The sequence below is a fragment of the Gossypium raimondii genome, chromosome 4 (genome assembly GCF_025698545.1).
Source record: "Gossypium raimondii isolate GPD5lz chromosome 4, ASM2569854v1, whole genome shotgun sequence".
Lineage (NCBI taxonomy): Eukaryota > Viridiplantae > Streptophyta > Magnoliopsida > Malvales > Malvaceae > Gossypium > Gossypium raimondii.
Window position 1 is genome coordinate 14,978,455 of NC_068568.1, and position 21,960 is coordinate 15,000,414.

Here is a 21,960-nt window from a genome sequence, read left to right on the forward strand (position 1 = left end):
TAGGAGTTTATATTTTATTTGTATTATGTTTGTTTTTAAACATTCATGTATTTGGTTATTTTCTGATCAGAAATGTAGTATTCAGTTTATTCACTCTATTCATTATTTTGATACTAACATCACTTAAGTTTAAAGAGGACCAGTTGGAAATAGACATGTTTAGATCATATTGCATGTAATTTCCATGCTACACATCCATACTTGATCTATGTCATTTATTTGTTTGGATATACATGATCAGGGATGGATTTAGCTACGATATATGTAACAAAAGTCGCATTGGTTCTATGTTAGCATAATTAATAGACGAGATTGTTCGAAATATCTTTTGGATATGATAGTAAAATTTTGAGCTCATAAGGTTGTATAATGACATGTAATTATAGAGAAATTAGTATATATATGTGTGGTACAAGTGGGAGATTGTTGGAAAATATGGGTATCACATATATAATAAAGGTAATTACATGTTATTATTTACTATCATGATAGGTTAGCCCAAATTAAAAGTGATCTAATTTGGTTAGAATTTTATTGGGCTTTAATTATTAAATAAAGTATGGGTCAAATATGTGTAGATACTCTAGTAATTGAGTTCTAATCAAATTCTAATTAATGATAGCCTAATTAGTAATTAGAACTAATATACCAAGCTTATAAATATTAGGGTTATGGTTCTCAAATTATACACAAGATATTTTTTCTAATATCCCATCCTTAGGAAAGAGAGTAAATATTCCTTGACTTTCTTGTATACTAATTTGGAAGATCAAATCCCCAAAATTAGGAAAGCTTCAAGGCATTCATGGATTCAGGTACGCTTCCGTTTTTAGTTTTATTCTTGACGATTTAACATGATAAATCCTGGTTTATTAAGTTTTATTTTTAGATTTATTTTACAAATCTAACTAGTGGCATCCGAGCCTTGTCATGTTTAATTATTGAGAATGATTTTTTATATAAATTAATTTATTCTTCAGATTTTATGGATTTGATATATGGATTTGGTGTTTCATTCATACACCTATTAAATCTTTTGGATTCAAAATCTTAGGGCTTTTATTTTTTTGATTTTCAATCAATTGTTTGCTTCAATCAGTATAAGTGTCCATATATTATGATTTTATAATTCGAACTCTATTATTGAACTCAATATGTTGTTATACCTGTATCTTTAATCAATTGATAAAAGTTTATTTGTGCGATATTTTCCCTTTCTTTTCGCACAATTTCTTTGCAATTTCTGGCAGAATTATTATGGAATTGACCTATTAAAGTTTATCAATTGAAACTGGTCAATCCCTAAAATTGGGACAACTTTAAGGTATTCATGGATTCAGGTACGCTTCCATTTTTAGTTTGATTCTTTATTTATTCTTGATGATTTGACATGATAGATCCTGGTTTATTAACTTTTATTTCTAGATTTATTTTATAAATCTAACACTTCTTGCTTATTGATGTTTTTGCAGTAATATACATGCGTAAGATTTACATTGTTAGATTCAAAAGGGTTAGGTCTGGCATTAGGCAAGAGAGAGTTAGTTGCAATGATGGAATCAATGACTTCAATTCCTATAGATGATGCCAATGTTTATGTCCTTGAGAAAAGGATGAGCTATGAGTTGGTTCTTGGGTTAGTAAGTTTTTCAGGCCTACAAGCAAAAGGAATAACTATTAGGGCATTGTAGCTTATTCTCCAAGTCGAACTAGGATGCTTAAATCAATAGAGTGAAAGTGGTGGAAGCTGAGAAGAATATTCTTTGGTTTTCTTGGTCATAGAAGCTATACCTTTTTATAAAAAAAAACCCCTTTTACATCTTTCAACCCCTTGATGTCTTTATCACTATAGTTCTTGAGTATGCGTAAGGACCAATTTGTGGTTAGTTGGAGTATGTGCCATATATCTGATAGGGTTGTGCCTCTAACCTTTTTATGGGCTTAGTTACTTGATTATCACCAATTGTTGTTAGGTTTGGACAATTACTTGGTGCCTCCATTGTTTGATGTTATTTGTGCATTTGTAACTATTAGACCTTTTAGGTTACTGACTATCTTGAGTATGAGACTTGAGTTCTTAGAGCAAGTGTAACACGAATATATGAATTTTTTAGGCTTAATGTAGATTTCATCCTTTGAACTTGGCCACTTATACCCACGGGCGAAGCTAGAAACTTTTCTAGGGTTCAAGGTTAAGTTATATATTTTTATCACATCTAAAATACAATTTCACCACTATTTTCAAGTTAATCATTTATAGGGCAAATTATAATTTTATCATGCATTAATTTAAAATTTTATATGAAAATGATGAAATATAATTTTCCCAGTTTTTTAGGGGGGAAAGGGCAGAGCCCTGGCTGCCTCCTACTTGTACCTCATTGGTACTTTCTTTGACCTAGCTAATACCTAAATTTGAAATTCAATGTTTCATGCAAATTAATTTTTTTAGCGTGTGACAGATTCCAATTTTTAATACCAAGTAAGTAAAAAAAATTTAAATATCAACTAAATTCAGTGGCAAAGTTCTAAGGACAAAATGTGTAATAATCCAATTATTTAATATAACCCTTAGTCTTTCTCTGCTTTAGACTATAAATTATAAACCTTAATTAGCATGAAACATAAGAACCAATAATAACAATATCTTAAGAAAAAGAAAGCTAGTAATAACAACGATGATAATAACATTAAATTTAATTAAGGAAACTAACTAGCCTCAATCATCAATTTTTATTTGGTCTTTTTAATTAATTTTCACCACTACTCAATTGAATTCATTTTTGAAATTTTCCCATGCAAGAATTCATGTCCCCCCAAAGATTCATCATCTTTGTGCTTAAAAAACATGATGAAAAGCTGGGGGTAATCCCATGTGGAGATTGATAAGTGTCAAAAGTAATATGTTTTAATCTCATATTTGTGGGTGATTAAGTGATGTTAATTGTGATTTATATACTCTTAATCCTTTATAGAGAACTTGGGAGAAATAGGAGCAAAAAACAAGAGAAAATCAAAAGATTGGAGCAGTTTGGAAGCTACACACGATTAATAGCGTTTGACATGGCCAGACCACACGGTCGTGTGGCCAGGGTATGCAACTCGCTGTGCCCATGTACGACACCAGTAGAGAATTTTGATTTTTAGGTTTTTGACACTTTAAGAAGGCATATATAAGGAAATAAAAAGCAAGAAACATAACCGTCTTAGTTTAGCATGAAAATTACCCAAAAGAACAACTTTAAAGTTGATTCTGAAGCAATTCTCCATCAAGATTAGAGATTCCAAGCTAATTTTCAAGGAATTATCATGGGTTTCTCTCATTTTATTGGTTATATTTTATTTTTGGTGTTTTTTTTGCGAGTATGAACTATTTTTCTAAATACCTAGGAGGGATGAACCTTAGGATGAATTATATTATTTGATTTCCAGTTGTATTCAATCAAATCTTAGTTTCTTATTTTCGACTATGAATTTTGAATTGTTCTTGGGTTATTATTTTTAGGGTTTTAACCCATGTTTGGTGTGCATGAATTTGAGGTTGAATAGACCCTACTTGTGATTAGATCATGCGTAGTCAAATGGAGTTGCATGCAATCTTAGAAATAAGAAGACATAAATCTACCGGATTAGATTCTAATCTAATAAGTAGATCCATAGAGTGAATTAATGTGATAATTGAGATTTTAATTAGAAATAAATTTCAATTAATCAAGCTAGAGTTAGTTGCTTTTATGCCTGAAAGAGATATTAGAATAAGTTAGAGATTTCTTACGATCAAGGAAACTAAGGAAATAATATGCATAAATTGGATAGAGAATTTAAGATGAATTCTAGGTGGATTCTTACCTGGGTATTAACTAGTCAATCGATTGATTTTACATTATTTTCATGTTTATTCTTTGACGCATTCACAGTTAATTTAGTTAGTTAAATTTTATTTTTAGTTAACCTTTTGAATTGTTAGGCTAAATAATAGAAAGACAATAATTAGTAGTAGTTGTAGTCCTCGAGGGAACGATATTTGTGCTCACCATAATTATACTATTAATTGATTGGTGCACTTGCCTTTGTCGATTTATTAGTTAGTTTAGTGGACATCAAGTTTTTTGCACCGTTGCTGGGGACTAGAATATTATGAAAATTTAGTTATATAAATTTAGCCATTTTTTATTTTTATTTTAATACTTTTGTTTTTAGTTTAATTTTTAAATTCTTAATTTCTTTTGTTTGATTCTTTCAGGTTCCATTGGCTTATGACTAGAGGCAACCCATTGGAACCATTACTTTTTTATAGTGAAATTGAAAAGACATCTCATAGAAATCGAAAAGATGTTAGAGAAGTAAGGCAAGGTCAACAACATATTTTCCTAGATGATCAAGAGAAAAAGGACATTACTGTGGAGATAAATAGTAATGTTGGTAATCCTCAACTTATTGCACATCCTGCTCCTCGGACTATGTATGACTATGCTAAGCCCACTCTGATTGGGCCTGAATCGAGTATTGTCAGTCCGATTGTTGCTACAAATGATTTGAGATTAAGCTAAACACAATTCGATGGTGCAATAGTATGTTCAATTTGAAAGGCTACAAAATGAATATCTGAATGCTCATTTAGCTAACTTTTTAGATACTTGCAATACATTTAAGATCAATGGTGTTATTGGTGATGCCATACGCCTATGGTTGTTCCCATTGTCTTTGAGGAACAAGGCAAAACAGTGATTGAATTCACTCTTACGGGGTTCCATCACTACATGGGCTCAGATGAATGAATTTTTTTTGTTGAAGTGTTTTTCACTAGCCAAAACAGCCAAGGTGAGGAATGATATCTCTTCTTTTGCTCAATTTGAGGTTGAGACACTGTATGATGCATGAGAGAGATTTAAGGATATTTTAATAAGGTGTTCTCATAGTGGGTTACTTTTGTGGTTACAAGTTCAAACTTTTTACAATGGTTTGAATCTCTCGGCTAGACAGATGATTGATGCACTACCTGGTGGAACACTAAATAAGAAAACACCTGAGGCAACCCAAGAATTTTTTAAAGATATGACACTGAATAACTATCAGTGGCAAGTTATAAGAATAAAGCCTACCAAGGCAGCCAATGTTTTTAATAAAGATGCAGTTTTTATGTTTTCGATTCAAGTTAAAGCTTTTAGTAAAAAAATTGATGGTTTAAGTTTCATTAAACAAGTAAAGCCAATAATGCAATGTGATGCAACTGGAGTAGGGATGATCAATCTAGAATGTTTGCCCTTCAAGTTTAACATGGAGCATGAGCAAGTCGACTTTATGAGTAAAAATTGTAGACCTCAGAATAACCCTTATAGCAATAATTATAACCTAGAATGGATGAATCATCTGAATTTTTCTTAGGGTGGTCAAGGAAATCAAAGGCCGCAATGCCCTTCATGTTTTTAGCAATCTTATCAGCAAGAAAAAAAGCTGAATCTTGAAGAAATGTTGACTAAATTTTAGTGTCAAAAACTAGATCCCAAAATACTGAAACAGCTTTGAGGAATCAACAGACATCTATTTAGGGTCTCGAGAATCAGATTAGCCAACTTGGTAAATTGGTTTTCAAGAGACAATGCAATTTACCTAGTAACACTGAAACCAATCTAAAAGAGCAAGTCCAAACTATCACTTTATGATGTGGAAATGTGTTAGTCGAGCCTGAAAAGAAGTTGAATCTAGAAGCTGTAGAGAAAAATGATAGGGTTGAGGAATGCAAGAAAGAACATAAGCTAGTGATAAAATATAGAAACTACCAATTCCATATTCGGCAATGTTGAAGAAAGACCACATGGGCGAACAATTTGGTAAATTTCTTAAACTTTTTAAAAATTACTTATTAACCTTCCTTTTGTTGAAGCTTTTTCATAGATGCCCAAATATGAAAAATTTTTAGAACTGTTAACAAATAAAACGAAGTTAGAAGAGCTATCCACTATGGAGTTGAATGAGGAGTGCTCGACCATTCTCCAAAACAAACTACCCACTAAGCTGAAAGATCTAGGAAGTTTTACTATCCCTTTTTTTATCGGTAGTTTATCTATTGAAAAAGCATTGGCTGATTTAGGTGCTAGTATAAATTTAATGCCTTATAAAATGTTCAAAAAACTTGGTCATGGGGAACCAAAACCACTAGGAGGAATATTCAATTAGCTGATAGATCTGTTAAATATCTTAGGGGAATTTTTGATGATGTACTTGTGAAAGTTGATAAATTCATATTCCCTGTTGACTTAATTATACTAGACATGGATGAGGATATTTAGTGTCTTGAAGAAATGTTGACTAAATTCATTTCAGTGTCAAAAACTAGATTCCAGAACACTGAAACAAATTTGAGGAACCAACATGCATCTATTCAAGGTCTAGAGAATTAGATTAGACAACTTGCCAAATTGATTTTGGAGAGACAACAAGGCAGTTTACCTAGTAAACTGAAACTAACCTAAAAAAGCAAGTCCACACAATCACTTTATGAAGTGGAAATGTGTTAGTCGAGCCTGAAAAGAAGTTGAATCTAAAAGCTGGTTGAGAAAATGATGGTGTTGAGGAGTGCAAGAGAGAACATAAGCCAATGATCAAAGAATAGAAACCACCAATTCCATATTCGGCAAAGTTGAAGAAAGACCACATGGACGAACAATTTGGTAAATTTCTTAAACTTTTTAAACAATTACATATTAACTTGGCTTTTGTTGAAGCTTTTTTGTAGATGCCTAATATGAAAAAATTTTAGAGCTGTTAACAAATAAAACAAAGTTAGAAGAGCTATCTACTATGGAGCTGAATGAGGAGTGGTATACTATTCTCCAAAACAAGCTATCTACTAAACAGAAAGATACATGAAGTTTTACTAACCTTTTTCTTATTGGTAGTTTATCTGTTGAAAAAGCATTGGCTAATTTAGGTGCTTGTATAAATTTAATAACTTTTAAAATGTTCAAACAACTTGGTCTTTGGGAACCAAAACCCACTAGGATGAATATTCAATTAGGTGACATATCTGTTAAATATCTTAGGGGCATTATTGAATATGTACTTGTAAAATCAGATAAATTTATATTCCCTGTTGACTTTATTATAGTAGACATGGATGAAGCTATTGAGGTACCTATGATTTTAGGTCGACCCTTTTTAGCCACTGCTAGAACTATTATTGATATGGGTAATGGTGAACTTGTGCTGAGGGTAGGTGATGAAGAGGTAACTCTTCAAACACGTGATGTTGTGAGCGTTTTTAGTGAGTGAGATGATACTCGTTATTCTACTGATTTTATTATTCATGTGGATCAACATTGTTTACAGGAAATTACTCATGAAGACGTGTTAGAATCGTGTCCGGTTTAAGGTGATAGAAGTCAAGGGACATGTGAAGAAAGAATGGTGCTGCTTGATGAACTAGATGAATGGAAAACAAAAGGTAATAAGAACCCAATAATGTAAAAATAAGTAACAAAATGATGCCATGATGCTCATTTAAAGAGGACAAACCAATTCATAGGTGAAGACAAAGTGTTGCTAGAAAATTCAGAACTACAAATGTTCCCTGGAGATCTTAAGTCAAGATGGTTAGGTCCATTTGTGGTAAACACATGTTTCTATCTGGAAAATTTGAGGTAACACGTCCCAAATATAACACATTTAAGGTAAACAGTCATTGCCTCAAACTCTATCTTGGTAGTGATGTTGGTAATGGGAAATAAGAGTTCCTACTCCAAGATCCTGATTGATCATGTATTACGTAGAGAATTTGAACTTTAGACTTTAAACAAGCACTTCTCGGTATTATTTTTTTATTGCATGTGTTGCATATTTTAATTTTATGTTCTTTTTCTTTTTCTTCATTTTTAGTTCGTTGTTTTTTTATTTTTGAATTTGGTTAGTTTAATTATTGCAAGTTAAAAAATGAACTATTTTTCTTAAACCACATGGGCTGAAGACATGGCCATGTAAGCCATACGGGCTGGCCACACGGCCATGTGACCTACATGGTCGTATGAATACTAAAATGGGAATGAATGTGGAACCACGTAGTTCCTGAAAGGCACACGGCCTGGCTATACGAGCATGTGAATACTGGAGTGCAATTTTATTTTTTGTGAAAGGTACACGACCTAGACAGACGTACATGACCTAGAAACACGATTGTGTGGACCACATAGTCTAGAAACATAGTCGTGTGAAGACTAGAAATGGTTGTTTTTGGAAGCAAATGGTTCCCGGAAGTTACATAGCCTAGAGACACGACCATACCACCTGTTTTTTAAAACACACCGTTTCATTTTCACTTTTTGTTTTTTCTTTCTTTCTTTCTTTCTTTTTTCCCTTCCTTTTCTTTTTGCATCCCCTCTATTTCCCAAACCCTACTACATTTTATTCTCCCTCTCTTTGACTTTACTGTTTCTTTTATTTTCCTTCCCCCTTCCGTATTCTTTATGTCATTTTCTTTTCGTTCTATTTTTTTCTTTGTTTTTATTTTCTATTTATTTTATTTCTTTTCCCTTCCCCTCTTCAACGCCGACTCTTCTCCCCATCCTCTTTTATTATTATTTTGTTTTTCACTAGAAGTTTTTTTGTTTTATTTTTCTTCCGTTTTCTTTTTACCTTTTTATATTATTTTGTTTTCTTTTGATTCTTGCTAGGATAATTGTACTTAACTTTGGATCTCCAATGATTTAAGATTTCACTATCTCCACCCAATCATAGCAATTTAGGGCAATTTCAGTTCTCTCATCATGTTACTATGTTATGTTTTTTATTATGTTTATCTTTGTTTGTATATTGAAGACAATGCATATCTTAAGTGTGGGGAGGATTTTATACTTTCAATCGACTTGTCCTTGAATTTATACATGTTGTTTGAGTAATTTTTCTTAATTTTTGCATGCAGGTTATCTTTTTTAAATTTAGAGTTTTTGTTGATTATGCTTTGTGATAATCTGTAGATTCGTATGCATTTTTTATGTATAATTTAATGCATAAGAGAGTCGAGCATGGTAAGTTATTTTCAAAATAAAATTATCTTAGGTATTCTCCCTGAACCTAACATTTTTCTTGAATTATAGCTTTACAAGTTTTAACATCAAAATCATAATTTTTTGTGAGCTTTTAAGCCTGTAGAGCATCCATCCATTCGTGTTCATTTCATTTTTTGGTTTTAAGTGTGTCGGCTAGGTTTTTTTATTTAAACCTACTTTAGTTAAACATGTTAAGACCACATTAATGATTTCATATACTAAGATGATAGAGACACTTAGGATTTAACCCACTTAACCTTTAAATAGCCTACCCATTTCTACCACCCACTAATAAATCGCCTAATTCCCTTTTGTTTTTTATCAACGTCAATCATTCACCGTAACCATTAAACCCCATTAATTTTGTAAATTACCTTTTTATTGTTTCCTTTTTGTCAAGATTAGATGTTGGTAAGTTGCTTAACTATGTTCAATCAATCGTATTGCTGAATTTTTTATAAGAAAACAAAACTAAAAACAAGAAAAAATGAAAAAAAATAAAAGAAAAAAATTTTAGGCTATCTTGCTTAATTGAGAGGTCAATATTCATCTTATAAGCCCCATCATCTTATTTGTTGAGCTTAAATCATCATTATCATATCTTGTATAAAAGCTCAGTCCAATTCATTTTTTCTTTAATGTTAATTATTTTTGAATTTAGCATATTACTCATTTGGTTGGCTAACTTATCATTTCAATTCTCGGCTATACTCACCCTTTATACCTTTCTGTACCCTTAACCTAACCCCATTACAACCCTTGTTAAGACCTCTGGATCTTTGTGTCATTTCATATTGGTAGTGGTGGAGATTTTATTCTTAAGCAAGCTTATGGTAATGACATTCCTCGTTTGACTATTGAGTGCATTTTAATCTGCCCTTAAACACTTTGAGTGCTTTGAGTGCATCTTAGTGAGGATGTTCAACCTTGTAAGTTTGAATTTCAAGTAATTATTAAAGTAGGGGAGATTCCTATGTTTTGACATTAAAATTTTTGCTTGGATTGCTTATGCTCATTATTATCATTTTAATTCAAAATTTCTAGTGTATGATTATCTATAAATTATCTTAAGACATGATCAGTGAAAGTGATGGATGAATTAGAGTTAATTTGCATGTGAATTGAGAACTTTGCTTGAGGACAAGCAAATGGTTAAGTGTGGGGATACTTGATAAGTGTCAAAATAAACATGTTTTAACCTCATTTTTAATGCATTTTTGGGTGGTTAAGTGGTTAATTGTGAATTATATACTCTTAATCCTTTATATTAATGTTTTGAAGCTTTATGTAGCACTTGGGAGCAATAGGAGCGAAAAACGAGTGAAAATCATAACATTGGAGCAATTTGGAAGGTACACACAGTCAATAATGTTCCAACAGCTATTTCGCTCACACAGCCGTGTGGCCAGGGTGTGTAACTCATCGTGCCCATGTACGACACCAGCGGGGATTTCAGATTTTTAGGTTGTTGACACTTTAAGAAGTTATATATCGGGAAATAAAAAGGGAGACACATAATTGTCTTAGTTTAGCACAAAAATTACCCCAAAGAACATATATGAAGTTGATTCTGAAGCAATTCTCCATCAAGATTGAAGATTCCAAGCTGATTTTCGAGGAAATTATCATGGGTTTCTTTTATTTTATTGGTTAAACTATATTTTTTGTGTTTCTTCTTGCGAGTATGAACTAATTTTCTAAATACCTAAGGGATATAAACCCTAGGATGAATTATATTATTTGATTTCATGTTTTATGTAATAAAATCTTAGTTTCTTATTTTCAACTATGAATCTTGAATTATTCTTGTGTTATTATTTTTAGGGTTTTAAGTCATATTTGATGTGCATGTGTTTGAGGTTGAATAGACCCTTCTTGTGATTAGATCATGCGTAGTCGAATGGAGTTGCATGCAATTCTAGAAATAGAAAGACATAAATCTATTAGTTTAGATTCAAATCTAATAGGGGGATTCATAGAGCGTACTAATACGATAATAGGGTTTTAATTATAAACAAATTTCAATTACTCAACATAAAGTTAGTTGTTTTATACTTGAAATAGATATTAACATAAGTTAGGGATTTTTACGGATCAAGGAAACTAAGAATATAATTTGCATTGTATCATCCCAAATTTAGCTCCATAAAATTTAGAAATATATTAAAATAGGAATTGACCCAATGGTTAGTCATTAAATGTGAATGCTTGAAAGTTAGTTAGAGGTCCCAAGTTCAAGTCTCAACTCTTACAAAATAAATTAATTATTTGAAAATTCTCTTGTTTTTTTTATGTGTTGGTATCCAAGCTTAGTAAAGCTAGGTATAAATACAATTTTTTCATCAAAATAATCATCTTTTTAATCACTTTTCTTCTACCTTATCCGTCCCTAACCCCCTCTCCCTCTCTTCATCTTACTTTTTTTATTTTCCTTTTTTTCCTCCATTGTTGTCGTTCCTACACCTCCCCTTTTACCATCTTCTTCTTCATGTTTTTGCATTAAGATTTTGCACCATCTCCTTTACGATATTGCTAAAAATTTTCCTCAATTAAATCAACCCCAAATCTAAAATTTTGAACTCCAAAATCGATCCCAAACATCGCCTAGAATGTGCCATTTGCGTTTCTCTCGACTAGCTTCTGTAAGGTCTCTGTTCTCTTCAATTTCTTAATTAATCTTGTCTATTAAAAACCTAAATTTCCAGATCTGGAATTTAGGGGATTTTAAATGTTTTTACAGGCATTTTTCCAGATTTTAACGAGGTCTCAAACCATATTAAAATTCAACCCCAATTTCGGCTACCATGGGTGGTGGTACATGCTCATATGTGTAGAATAGGGGGCTGTTTTGTTTCTTGAATCTTGCCAAATTAATTCCAAATTTTATTTGAGTTCTTGAACCCTCCTAATTAGCTATTAAGCCAATGTGAATTAGGGAAAAGCATTCTAGATTGTTTACGCATTCGAAACTCACAAATCGGGTAGCGTAAGTGCAGTAAAGCGTAAAATTAATTGTTGTTTTGACATTGTTGTAGGTATATGTTATGGATTGATTAAATGAAGGAACTGAATAATTATTAGCTACTAATTTTCTAGCATATTATGGAATTAGGTGCTGACCTAAACTCCTCTAATCAACCGTAAAGCCAAAGAACGATCGTACGTACGGTTCGCATCGATATAAAGTAAGGATTCGAACTAGTTGAATTTGTAAAGTAGTTATTAATTCAAAAATTGTTTTGAACCCATAAGTGGGTAATTGGGAGTTTGTTAAGTGGTAAATAGATTGAATTTACACTTATTTTTGGTTTAAGATTGTATAAAGGTTTATTAAGGAAAATTAGAAGATTCACTAGGGTTCTGCGAGAAAGTGAAAAATAAGGTGCAGATCTTAAAATTGTAAAATTTATTTGATAATGATAAATGTCATGTTATATTTGATAAATTAGCTTGCTGATTGGTTTGGGGTTCAAAACCTCGGATTGAGATTTTAAATACACTTAAGTTAGTCTGCATGCATGCATGCATGAAAAGGGAAAATTTGGGGGAAAACAAAGCACAATGGATTTGGAAATTATTTTATATAGGAAACGACGAAGTCCGAAGGTCCGATGCCAAGTCCATAGAAACAGAACTGAAAATCTATTAAGACTATAGAGACTATTGCATAAAACTTTTATAAAAGAATTATAAAATGTGAGTGCGTAAAAGACTAAAATAAGGTTCTAAAAGCTTAAAATAAGGTTCTAAAAGCTCTTACTTGTAAAATTGTAGATCCATAAAACACCAAAATGAATGTACATGGAATGATAACTCGTGGTTAATAGTGAACAGAATGTGGTTAATAGTGGACCCACTACTAAGGGTGGGAATATGGAAAATGGGAATATTATTGATGACCATGTTCGGAATGATCCAGTAACTCAGGCTTTATTAAGGGCTTTGAATAAGGTTGTTGGGGCTCCAATAGGAGGTTTTAGTCGTGGGACAATTGCTAAAAGGCTCTGCTCTAATGGGGCAAATTTGTTTAGAGTTATTCCTGGAACTACTCCTACTGTGGCTGAGTACTGGATGGAAATCATTGAACGAATTTTGGAGTATTTGAAATACACTCCTGAGCAGAAACCTAAGGCTGCCGTGTCTTTGTTGAAATATGAGGCATATCGGTGGTTAGAGGAACGCTGCCAGAGCGTATTGATTGGGCTTATCTTTAGAAGGCCTTTTAGGGTAAATATGTTGGCCCTTGCTATATGGAGGCTCGACAGTTGGAATTTATTGAACTTAAAAAGAAAGACAAGACAGTTTCTGAGTCTGAGGCAAAATTTCTAAGGTTAAGCCATTATGGACCTAGTATGGTGGCATCTGAGTAGGAAAAGAGTTTTCATTTTCAAGAAGGTCTAAGGTATGACCTCAAGGTTTAGGTCGCTCCACACAAGAGCATGCGTTTGAGGCTTTGATCGAGAAGACCAAGATTATTGAGGAGATTAAACGCGTGGAGCACGAGAGGCAAGGGAAATAGAGTGACCAGCCTAAAAGAGAAATGGGCCCTACTGGCCTAAATCCATGACCTGTTAAGGGGGCCAGGGAGGCTAGGCCACCACAGAATAGGGAAGCAGTGGACCCCAGAGAAGGGCAGATTCAGGTTTGCCAATATTGTCAGAGGCACCATCCGAGCGAGTGTTGGAGGAGGATGGGTGCTTGTTTGGTATGTGGTTCGATGAAACATAAGATTAGGGATTGTCTACGTCGTTAGTATCAAGTACAAGCTCCGGCTCTGAATCAAGGCCCAGTTGGGGGTCAAAATCAGAGAGGTAAGCAGGGTACTCAGAGGGGTCGTAATCAGAATCAAAATAGGAATGGTAATCAGGGTCAGAGAGCATCAGCTCAATGTGCAAATCGAGTAGAGGCGAGACAACCTGCGTTGGTTTATGCGGCTAGGTGCCGAAAGGATAGAGATGTGGCTGATGTCATAACAGGTACCTTAACTATTTACTCAATACCCTATTTTACTTTGATTGACATAGGATCTACCCATTTGTATGTTTCTTGTAATGTGGCTATAAAATTGGGAATTGGGGTAGAGGAAACTGAAAACATTGTAACTGTAGTTAGTCCTTTAGGATCCTCTATACTTGTGAATAAAGTTTATAAAAGATGCCCTTTAAAGGTTCATGGAGAGGTATTCCTTGCTGATTTGACGGAACTTCCTTTCAGTGAATTCGATTTGATTTTGGGGATGGACTGGTTGGTTGAGCATCAAGTTTGATTAAATTGTGCATTGAAGAGGGTGACTTTGGTGACTGAGTCTGGGAAAGAAGTTAATATGGTAAGGGAACATCAGAATTATCTGTCAATTGTAATCTCTGCTTTAGTAGTAGAAAAGATGGTGCGAAAAGGGTGTGAAGCATTTTTGGCTTATGTTCGAAATGTAAGCTTCATTAACCCTCTAGTTGAATGTATTCGTACAATAAGGGAATTTCCCAATTTATTTCCCAATGAACTATCAAGGTTAACTCTGGAGAGGGAAGTTTAATTCGGAATTGAGTTGTTACCAGGAAGGGCACCGGTGTCCATCGCCCCCTACTGCATGGCACCAAAAAAGGTTAAGGAATTGAAGGTACAGTTGCAAGAACTGTTGGGTAGGGGTTTTATTAGACCCAGTGTTTCACTATGGGGTGCATCGATTTTATTTTTGAAGAAGAAAAATGGAACCTTACGGTTGTGCATTGATTATCGGCAATTGAATAAATGAACTATCAAGAATAAGTACTCTCTACCAAGGATTGATGATCTATTCGATCAGTTTAGAAGTGCATCTGTATTTTCCAAAATTGAATTGAGATCTGGGTATTACCAACTAAAAGTGTAAGAATTTGATATTCCCAAAACTACTTTTAGGACTCGTTATAGACATTACGAGTTCCTTGTCATGCCTTTTGGGTTGACTAATGCACCAGCAGCCTTCATGGATCTTATGAATCGTGTTTTCCAACCTTTCCTTGATCAGTTCATTGTGGTTTTCGTTGACGACATCCTTGTGTACTCCAATTCAAAAATTGAGCATGATGAGCATTTAAAAGTGGTTTTACAGATACTCTGTGAAAAATAACTTTTTGCCAAACTTAGTAAGTGTGAATTTTGGTTGAAGTAAGTGATTCTTTTGGTCACGTGGTATCAGTTGAGGGTATTCGCGTAGATCCCAGGAAGGTTGAAGCTATCCTAGATTGGAAGTAACCGAAGAATGTTTTAGGAATTCAGAGTTTTCTTGGTATTGCTAGGTATTATCGAAGTATTGTCGAGGGTATTTCCTTGATAGCAGCCCCGTTGACTGATTTATTGAGGAAGAATGCTCTATTTAAGTGAGGAGACGAACAGTAAGCCAGTTTCGTAAAGTTGAAGTCCGTGTTGACAGAAGCTCCTGTCTTAATTCAACCAAAATCTGGTAAGAAATATGTTGTGTATAGCGATGCTTCACATGTTGGGCTTGGTTGTGTTCTAATGCAAGATGGTAAAGTTGTAGCATATGCCTCAAGACAACTTAGGCCACATGAATGTAATTACCCCACTCATGATTTGGAATTGGTAGCTATTGTTTTTGCTCTTAAAATTTAGAGACACTACTTGTATGGTGAAAAGTGTATTAGTTACACTAATCAAAAGAGTTTCAAATATCTCCTCAACCAGAAGGAACTTAATTTGAGGTAGCGGAGGTGGATTGAGTTGTTAACGGACTATGATTGCACAATCGAGTATCACCTGGAAAAAACCAATATTGTGGCTGATGCCTTGAGCAGAAAGACTCACTTGAGTCTTTTTGATGATGGGGGTATCTTGGTTGAATTGCAATTAAAGCCTGCGTAGGTTCAAAAAATTAAGGATAAACAGAGTTTGGATGAATCTTTAACACCTTAGTTTAAACAGGTTGAGGATGGTTTGACTGAGGACTTTGGGAATAATTCTGATGGAATTTTGTACTTTAGAGGGAGATATTGTGTACATAATTATGAAAATTTAAGACAATTCATACTTCAAGAAACACATAGCAGCCCTTATGCTATGCATCCTGGTAGTACTAAGATGTATCGTGATTTGAGGGAAGTGTATTGGTGGCCGGGTCTTAAACGTGAAGTGACCAAATTTGTATCTAATTGTTTGACTTGCCAGCAGGTTAAAGCTGAACATCAGTTTCCATCAGGGTTGCTCCAACTGATTTGAATTCCACAGTGGAAGTGGGAGAGAGTGAAAGTGGACTTTGTTAGTGGGTTGCCCTTAATGCCTAAGAAATATTTGGTTTGGATTGTGGTTGATAGATTGACTAAGTCTACCCATTTTGTTCTCGTTCATACCGATTACACTCTCTAGAAGTTAGCTAAGCTTTATGCTTCTAAGATAGTGATATTGCATGGTGTGCCAGTATCAATTATTTCAGATCGGATTCTAGATTCACATCTCAATTCCGGAAGAAGTTGCACGAGGCTTTGGGTACTAGATTGGATTCCAATATGGCTTTCCATCCACAATCGATGGTCAGACAGAAAAAGTCATTTAGATATTGGAAGGTATCTTAAGGAGTTGTGTAATCGACTTCCAAGGTAGTTGGGAGGAGCATTTACCGATGGCATAATTTGCCTATAATAATAGTTTTCAGTCAAGTATCCAAATGACACCTTACGAAGATCTTTATGGTCATAAGTTTCGCTTGCCTTTATGTTGGACTGAAGTGGGTGAAAGGAAGTTGATTGGTCCAGAATTAGTTACATAATTGAGCATAAAATTCGATTAATTCAAGAAATATTGAAGGCAGCTTCTGATAGATACAAGTCATATGCCGATTTGAAGCACAAGGACATTGAGTTCAATGTGAGGGATTTCGTTTTCCTTAAAGTTTTTCCATGGAAGAAAATTTGAGATTTGGTCGAAAGGGCAAGTTAAGCCCTAGATTCATTGGTCCCTATTGAGTGCTTAAAAGGATTGGTCCTGTGGCTTATCAACTTGACTTGCCACCTGAGTTAGATCGTATTCACGATGTGTTTCATGTCTTGATGTTGAGACGGTATCGATCTGATCCCTCGCATATTGTTCCAGTTAAGGAGATTGAGGTTAGACCAGATTTATCATTTGAGGAGGAACCAGTTCAAATATTAGAACTTGAGACCAAAGTGCTAAGACGAAAGAAAATTCCATTAGTTAAAGTAATATGGAGAAATCATGGCATCGAAGAGGCTACTTGGGAGGCGGATGACTCAATCCAGCTTCAGTATCCTCATCTCTTCGAAATTGGTAATTTCGAGGATGAAATTTATTTAAGGGGGTAAAACTGTTACATCCCAAATTTAGCTCCAAAAAATTTAGAAATATATCAAAAATAGGTAATTGACCCAATGGTTAGTCATTAAATGTGAAAGCTTGAAAGTTAGTTGGAGGTCCCAAGTTCAAGTATCAACTCTTACAAAATATTTTTTTTTTGAAAATTCCCTTGTTTTTTTTTTTGTGTTGGCATCCAAGCCTAGTAAACCTATGTATAAATACAATTTTTTTATCAAAATAACCAGCCTTTTAATCACTTTTCTTCTACCTAACCCCCTCTCCCTCTCTTCATCTTTATTTTTTTCTTTTCCGTTTTTCCTCCATTATTATTGTTGCCTACATCTCCCCTTTTACCATCTTCTTCTTCTTCTTTTTGCATCAAGATTTTGCACCATCTCCTTTACTATATTGCTGAAATTTTTCCTCAATTAAATCAGCCCCAAATCTGAAATTTTGAACTCCAAGATCGATCCCAATAATTGCCTAGAAAGTGAAATTGTCGTTTCTCTTGACTAGCTTGTGTAAGGCCTCTTTTCTCTTCAATTTCTTAATTAATCTTGTCCATTAAAAACCTAAATTTCAAGATCTATAATTTATGGGATTTTAAATTTTTTTAAAGGTATTTTTCAAGATTTTAATGAGGTCTCAAACCATTTTAAAATTCAACCCCAATTTCAGCCACCATGGGTGGTGGTGCGTGCGCATGTGTAAAATAGGGTGTTGTTTTGTTTCTTGAATCTTTCCCAATTAATTCTAGATTTAATTTGAGTTCTTTAACCCTCCTAATAATCTATTAAACCCATGTAAATTAGGTAAAAACGTTATTGATCTTTTGGGCATTCAAAACTCACAAATTGGGAAGCGTAAATGCAGTTAAGCGTAAAATTAATTGTTGTTTCGACATAGTTGTAAGCTAAATGTTATGGATTGATTAAATGAAGGAATTGAATAATTATTAGCTAATTTCTTTCTAGTATATTATGGAATTAGTTTCTAACCCAAATGCCTCAAATCAACTGTAAAGCCGATGAACGATCGTACGTACGGTTCACATCGATACAAGGTAGGGAATCGAACTAGTTGAGTGTGTAAAATATTTATTAATTAAAAATTGGTTTGAACCCATAAGTGGGTAATTGGAAGTTGGTTAAGTGGTAAATTGATTGAATTTATACTGAATTTTTGTTTAGGATCGTATAAAGGTTTATTAAGGAAACTTGGAAGATTCACTAGGGTGCCGCGGGAAAGCGAAAAATAAGGTGTGGGTCCTAACTTGTAAAATTTGTTTGATAATGATAAATTTCATCTTATATTTGATAAATTAGCTTGTCGATTGGTTTGGCATAGTAGCCAAAATATTAGTTTTACGAGTGGTCGAGCCAGGTATGTTTCGAGCCTTAAAAGACTGATGTGTTGGCAAAATTGCTAGTTTGATTGTATGAATATGTAATTGAGATTGTTATGCATAATTATATGATATGATATGAGAATGTTTGATTGAATGGTATAAAATGTTGAGATATTAGGTTTGTGCATGATTTAAATGCATGAAATATTTACTATGATATATGTACGTGAGGTTACTATTGGTGCACAGTGAAGTTTGTAAAGTATGTAAATTGAAGGATATTGATATATATCATCTTAATGGTAATTTTAAAATTGGAACACTGCTCCCTTTTTCTGAAAGTATGTGATTATTGAGGACATGTTGAATATGTCGGATAAATGTTAAAAGTACTGAAATATGATTAAGTATGAATTTGTATGACATATTGCATGTGCATTGGGATGAAATTTTATGGTTGACAGAGGAGTTCTGTGGAGTACCAGCGGCACATTAAGTCCGCATATATTTGTAGTTAGTGCACTGTGTTGAAACCATTTTTATTTTGAAAAACTGGGTCGACTTGGATTTTGAAAAAAATGAAAATGGGAGTCGCTACCGATCCTTTTTATTTAGGTGTGATCTGGTCACCTCAAAAAGTGGTTATTTTTAATAAGCAATTTGACTTTATTAAAACAACGATTTTAGTCCACGAAATTCAGAAAAACGAGTTTGGGAGTCGGTTACGTACGAGGAAGGATTAGCACCCTCGTAACGCCCAAAAATTGGTACCTAGTTAATTATTTAATGTCTTAATGTTGAAAACTGAAAATTTTGAAGAGATTTAAATTATGATCTTTTGTTTTTTTTTAAAAAAAACTTATATAAAACAAGTTACTCAATAAGACCCTCTCATTTTGGGAAGAGAAAATGACACACCCAATGAGCTAGGGCATGATATTTCACTTCCTCAAAAACGAGCTTGTCCAAAAAAACTCGTGCAATAAAATTTAAAAGGATATTCAATTGTTTAAGTCAGATGAAGAAATCGCAGCCCAATACGTTAGGGCACAATTTCTCAAAATTCTAAGCATTGAATATTACCTTTATTATATTTAGAAAAAAAATCCTCATATCTAGAAAACAACATGTCATATCCAATGCGTTAGGACACCATGTATTGAATTCTTGATAATGAGCTTTTTATTTATGTTTTGATTAAAGACCATTCTCGATTATTCAGATTTAACGAAAGATTTGGAACACAATACGTTAGGGCTCAATCCTCTCGAAGATTCCAAATACCGAGTATTGCCTTTATTTTTCAAAATTTTCTCTTTATACCAATTTGGGTAAAAATTATATAATGGAGTAACAATTGTGATAATGTAAATATAAATAGCATGATCAAGAACAAAAATAATAATAATAATAATAATGAAAAGATAAATAAAAAACAAATCAATCATGTATACACAATATCAAGTAAATAAACAAATAAGATCAAGCATTTAAAGAATATAATAATGATAATAATGGTCATGTGAATAAATAAATAAATAAACATCAAGTAAAGCAATAATAATAACAAAGAAAATAGATAAAAATTATAAAATATAAAACATATATGTACATATAAGAAAAATATATATGTGTGTGAATTATAAAAAAATTAAAAATATATATATATATAAATATACATAGTTTAATATGTAAAAATTATATAAGTATGTATATAAAATTATGAAACATAGAAAATATATAAAAGTATGTCTATATATATATTTATAAAAATTAAAAAATAAATACGTATATGTATATATTATAAAGCGTATGTATACATGCATATATTTAACAAAAGTTTAAATTTAAAGGCATAAAAATTAAATAATAATGATACAAGATTAATGATGCCACAAATAGTGTTAATAATATTAAAATAATTAATTTAATAAAAAACTAAAATAACAAATAGAGGATTAAATAGCATGAATAATCAAAGACCAATGAATTTAAAATAAAAAGTATAAGGCAAAATAAAATGTGAACAAATTTGAAAATAATGAATTTGAAAATGAATAATAAGGGAAAAAGAGATTTGAAATCAACAATATACAAATCAATAAATAAATTATACACAAATCAACAAAATAAGAACAAGCCAAAGAAAATAAGAACGCAAGAGAGAGAGAAATTTGAGTGAATACTCTTAATAATTATTATTACCCCCAACTCAAGTCTTTTACAATGAAGGGAGAGGCCTCTATTTATAGTTGAGCCTCCTCAAATCCAACGGTACCGATTAATTACATCAACGGCTAAAATTAAAGGATATCTACAAATTAAATATCTAAGATTACAAAATCATATCTTCTAAGATTGCATATCATATCTAAAATTGCATATCATATCTAAGATTGCATATCCTTGAAGATTATGTTTCCATATGTGTCAAGCTTGTAGATGGACCTTCAACCTTTTCAAGTAATGGGTCATTGCGATCGGGCCAAATGATATAATTTTGGACTGGACTTGGACTCTGTTTTATTATTTTGGGGTTTTTTTTTGTGAGCTCGAGCTAAATTGGCCTATTACAGCTGCCCCTCTTTGCTCATTGTCGAGTAACGAGAATGGAGCAAAGACTATAAAAGGGTTAATTTTTCTCGGTCTTACCGAGTTCTGACTTCTTTGAGTGCTCGTCTTCTTCAAGTAGTCTCATTCCATCCTACTGCATCTTTAGGGGCATAGGAATTAGTGCTTCTATCTGGTCCAATGTGATTTCTAGCTTAGATCTTCTCCGCTGGAACTTCAAGGAGGAAGGAATTGGTAATTTCAACCCGCTCAACTGCAACTTTGGTGAAATGAGGCTAGTGGCTTAAATCTGCTTCCCTACTACCTCGGAAAGATAAGACTCGTCGTCTTTGATCTGCTCCACTACTGCTTAGAGAGACAGGATCTACAATCTTCAACCTACTCCACTGCTGTAGGGAGATAGGACTGGTGGCTTAAATCTACTTAACTACTACCTTGGGAAGATAAGATTCGCCATCTTCGATCTGCTCCACTAATGCTTAGGGAGACAGGATCTACAATCTTCAACCTACTCCACTATTGCTTAGGGAGATAGGACTAGTGGCTTAAATCTGCTTCCTACTATCTCGGGAAGATAAGATTCGCTGTCTTCAATCTGCTCTACTACTGCCTAGGGAGACAGGATCTACAATTTTCAACCTACTCCACTACTTCTCAGGGAGATAGGACTGGTGTTTTTGATCTACTTCACTG

General features: G+C 33.2%; 1 non-coding gene across 1 annotated transcript; it reads right to left on the reverse strand.

Annotated features, from left to right (window-relative positions):
• Positions 1 to 4,818: 4,818 nt before the first annotated feature.
• On the reverse strand, positions 4,819 to 4,925 carry LOC128040802 (small nucleolar RNA R71). Its single transcript, XR_008195608.1, has one exon. It is a non-coding gene; the product is annotated as a small nucleolar RNA R71 (small nucleolar RNA).
• Positions 4,926 to 21,960: the final 17,035 nt, after the last annotated feature.